We start from the raw sequence: 4,837 nt of genomic DNA on the forward strand, positions 1-4,837 counted from the left end.
CCTGGAGTGGCTATATCTTCTTACCAAACGAGGATATCGTGTTGGGTTCTGTTGGGTCCCTGGTCACGTTGGTGTTCCAGGAATGAACACGCAGACCGCCTCGCTAAAGAGGCAGCAAGTCGCGCTCCATCTCCTGCCCTGTTCCGTTTCGAGATGTATTTCATCAATTCGTGTGGCAGTTGCAGCAATTTGGCAGAGGAGATGGCTAACGGGGTCGCAACCTCGAAAATGGGAGAGATCACTACTTCCACATCCCTCAGTGGACATACACCCATGTCCGGGATCGCCGTGCACAGACTTTATTGGCGCGACTTCGTATAGGTCACACGTACCTTACACAAAGGTACCTCCTGACCAGGGACCCTCAACCTTACTGTGATGACTGCTTGGTGCCGCTCACCGTGCGGCACCTGTTGGTAGAGTGCCCTAGTTTGATCGAGTTACGACACCGCTACCTCTACCGCTGTCGCGGTAGAGATAGCGGTGTCTATTATATCTCAAAGGTCCTTGGACCAGAGTGTCTGGCCCAGGGCCATGACGTTTTTAGGTTTCTGGGAGAAGCTGGCCTTCTCCCAAAGCTTTGAATTTTATTCTTATTTTATTATATGCATTTTAATATTTTATTTAGTTTTATTGTATTTTTTAGTTTTTAGATACTGTATTGTTTTTAACTGTTTTTATATAGTTTTTTTTTTAACTACTGTCACCTTAAATTATTGAAGCGGCGCCAAATGACCTTAGCCGTTGCGGCGCCTTATTCAAAATCCATCCATCCATCAGGAGCGAATAAGATTAGGATTCCAGAACGGAGACAGCATCTAGGAAGGTAGCAGGATTTAAATGTTTTTATGTAAATGCCAGGAGTCTTAAGAATAAGAAGGACGAGTTATCTAGTTATATAGTTGAGGAGGACTTATATGTTGTATGTGTCACAGAGGCATGGGTAAATGAGGAAAAGTTTAGGGAAAATAGGAAAGAATATGAAGTAGATGGATACATTATGTATTTACACCAGAGAATTGGTAGGATAGGTGGAGGAGTAGTTATTTATGTAAAAAAATCCTTCATTTCCAGTCAGGTTAATGGTATTAAGGTAGATAACAGAGTAGAGTAAACTACTACTACTACTACTAGGGTAAACAAAAGTAAGGTTATTAGAGTAGGAGCTTTTTATTGACCACCTAACCAGTCAGCAGGGCTGCGTTCCGTTGGAGGTTAGCACGCTGAACCCCCAACGGAACGCAAGGGAACGCGTATAGCCATACGGGTATGGTTGACAAGATGGCCGTCCAAGCTGGCTCTCCTCCTCCTCGCTCAAGAGCTCGCAAAAGACCCTCTGTTGGACGCTGCAGAGCTCCTCGTAGCACGAGAGGAGGAAATATTGCTGAGGCAAGAGGAAGAGGGAGAAGAGAGGCTGCCAAGGCAAGGAGAAGAGGGAGAGGATAGGCCGCCAAGTCCTGTGCGGGTCAAGGACTATGCAGACACTATAGTGCCTCTTTACTCCGGGAAAGAATTCAAGAAACACTTTCGAATGCAAAGGGAAACTGTCCCTGCAGCCACAGGTGCTGGAGGGGCCTCTGCAGCAGCTACCATGGCGGTAGAGGCTGTCTCTTATGCCTCAGAGGCTGTGGGAAGAAATGCGACACATATAACACCGTCTTTTATTGCTATAAATACTAATATTTTGGTCATATTGCCTTATTCCAGCATTCTACAAGGAATAACAGACTTACCACATTGTTTTTGATGTTCTGTGACGTCGCATAAGCTGTCAAAATAGCATTTACATCCCCCACACTGAAAATATAGTGGTGAAGCGGCGGCCGTCTGCGATTTGTTGATAAACAACAGTTGCCAGACACCGCCAAACATTCACCTCCGAGGAGCGCAAGGTCGCGCACGCTTCCGCAAGGCGAGCTGTATGCTGGTCCCCCCCCGATTCGGGGGAAGTATGCCATACTGTAAGCCTTACGGTCCCCAACGGAACGCGGCCCAGATGTAGACAACCTTATGGTAGATGAGATAAATAGGGGGTGTACTAGTCAGACAATTATCTTAGGGAATTTTAATCTTAAGTCAGTAAACTGGGAGAGGATGGTAGGAGATGATAGTGAAAATAAGTTTATGGAAAGTTTTCAGGATAACTATTTAGTGCAGATGGTAGATAAACCTACTAGGGAGAGAAAGGTTCTAGACATAGTACTTACAAATATTGAGCATTGTTTAAAGGAAGTTCAGGTAGGAGTGTTTTTAGCAAACAGTGACCATCATATAATTAGATTTATCATTAATTCCAATAGGGATAATATAGTGAATAAGACTAGAGTCCCAAACTATCAGAAAGGCAATTATGGTAGGTTACGTCAGTTATTAGGAGAGGTAAACTGGGAAGATAGTTTTGGAAATAAAACTGCACAGGAGATGTGGGATATTTTAAAGGTTGTAGTAAAGGGTATAGTGATGCAGTGTATCCCTTACAAAGATATAAGGCAGAGAAACAGGAAGCCATTATGGTGGACTCACGAGATAGGTAGACAGATCAGAGAGAAGAGGGCATATAGAGAGTTGCAGAAAAGTGGGGAAGATGTAGATTTGATTAGGTACAGACAGGTCAGGGATGATTTGAGTAAGGTTATAAAAAAGTAAAAGGCAGGCAGAGATAAAACTAGCTAGAGCTGGGAGTAAAGATCCCAAAAAATTATATAGTTATTACAAGGTCAGTGATAAAAGAAATAAGGATAGGATTGGACCACTCAGAAAAGATGGTGTAGTAGTGGATCAAAATGAAGACATAGTAGAATTATTGAATGAACAATTTTCTTCAGTATTTACTAGGAAAGAATAGGAAATCCTGTTACAAACAGTGCGACGAGTAGTTTAAGAGCTTTAGAAAATATTGATATAAAACCGGGAATTATTAGGAAATTTATTCTTGAACTAGACGATAGGAAAGCTAGTGGTCCTGATGAGCTACATGCCAGAGTACTTAGGGAGGGTGTAGACAGTATTTCTGAAGCACTTAAGTTAATCTTTGAAAGATCACTTAGGTTTGCTGAGATACCTCAGGACTGGAAGTTAGCTAATGTTACACCAATATTTAAAAAAGGTAGGAAGGATGATGCGAATAATTATAGACCGATCAGTTTAACTAGTATAGTATGTAAGATACTAGAGAAAATCATTAAGGGTAGTATTTGGGAGCATTTAAATGAGAATAGATTAATTAGAGATACCCAACATGGCTTTAGATCAGGAGGTCCTGTCTTACAAATTTGCTCGATATCTTAGAATATATTACCAAGGAGTTAGATGATGGAAATAGCATAGATGTTATATATCTAGATTTTAGCAAGGCGTTTGATAAGGTACCGCATAGGAGGCTAGTGTACAAATTGAGACTACATGGGATAGGGGTAGGTTAGTTGATTGGATTAGTGAATGGCTTTCTGATAGGAAACAGAGAGTAGTATTAAATGGGGCAATGTCTGAGTGGAAGGAAGTGGTTAGTGGGTACCCCAAGGATCAGTGCTAGGACCTCTTCTTTTCTTGGTGTACATTAACGATTTAGATATAGGAATTAGTAGCAAAGTATCAAAGTTTGCAGATGATACTAAGATAGCATGTGCAGTACAGGGTGAAAAGGACAATTACAGAATACAACGAGACCTGGACAGGCTGATAGCATGGGCAGACAGGTGGCAGATGGAGTTTAATTCTAAAAGTGTCAGGTTATGCATTTAGGTAAAGACAACACAAACTTTAGCTATGAGATGGAGGGATGTTGGCTAGAGGCAGTAGAGGAAGAAAAGGATTTAGGAGTAGTGATAGACAGGACTATGAAATTTTCAAAGCAATGTTTAGAAGCAAGAAATAGGGCAAATAGGATCCTGGGTTTTATAAATAGAAATGTTAGTTATAAAAGTAAGGAAGTGGTGCGTAGCTTATATAATTCCTATGTTAGGCCCCATTTAGAGTATTGCATACAGGCCTGGTCACCCCATTATAGGCAGGATATCAACATATTAGAAGCAGTTCAGAGAAGAGCAACTAGGATGATACCAGCATTAAAGCGTCTGGAGTATAGAGATAGATTAAAGGAATTAAACATGTTTTCATTTGAGAGGAGATGTATAAGAGGGGATATGATAGAGTTATTTAAAATGTTCTTAGATACAAACTACATAGATGTGAGATCTTTCTTTACCTTAGAAGAGGGAAGTAGGACTAGAAATCATGGCAGGAAGATTAGAAAGCAAGGTTGCAGGTTAGATATAAGAAAATATTTCTTTAGTCATAGGGTGGTAGACTTCTGGAATGCATTGTCAGAGAGGGTTGTAATTAGCACTAGTTTGACAATGTTTAAAAACATAATAGCTAAGCACTTAGATTTATTAGATTTATAATTATGTATAGCGCTGCATGATAGTTTTTATAAGAAATTTACTATAGTTAAACAAGACATGATCCCCATATATGGGGATCACAGATTGTAGAGGAATTCGCTGCAGGACTTACGGCCGTATGTTAGTTAAGACAAATATAGGGCCTACATTGTAGGCCCTATAAGCAATTCGTTATGTTAAGACACAATGCAGTCCCTACACTTCCCGTATACCCTACAATTAAAGGGATGGTTCCAATACTACTTTAAGGGAGGGTGGTGGGTCCCTTTCGCAAACCCTACATTTAATTATTATCATCAATCAACCATATATTAGATCGAAACTGTTATGAATCAATATGATATTTATGCAGAAATAAACACACTTGCTAAGGATTTTGATCATCTAAATGAGAGCCAATTCTTCGTTTTATAAACACTGACGCTAGCCATTTT

At 40.5% G+C, this 4,837-nt stretch overlaps 1 long non-coding RNA gene across 1 annotated transcript; it reads right to left on the reverse strand.

The window, feature by feature from the left end:
* Positions 1-1,236: 1,236 nt before the first annotated feature.
* On the reverse strand, positions 1,237-4,629 carry LOC123502005. Its single transcript, XR_006673764.1, has 3 exons — positions 4,516-4,629; positions 1,734-2,007; positions 1,237-1,625 (listed from the first exon to the last, which is right to left on the reverse strand). It is a non-coding gene; the product is annotated as an uncharacterized LOC123502005 (long non-coding RNA).
* Between the last annotated feature and the right edge of the window lie 208 nt (positions 4,630-4,837).

The sequence above is a fragment of the Portunus trituberculatus genome, chromosome 10 (assembly GCF_017591435.1).
Source record: "Portunus trituberculatus isolate SZX2019 chromosome 10, ASM1759143v1, whole genome shotgun sequence".
NCBI lineage: Eukaryota > Metazoa > Arthropoda > Malacostraca > Decapoda > Portunidae > Portunus > Portunus trituberculatus.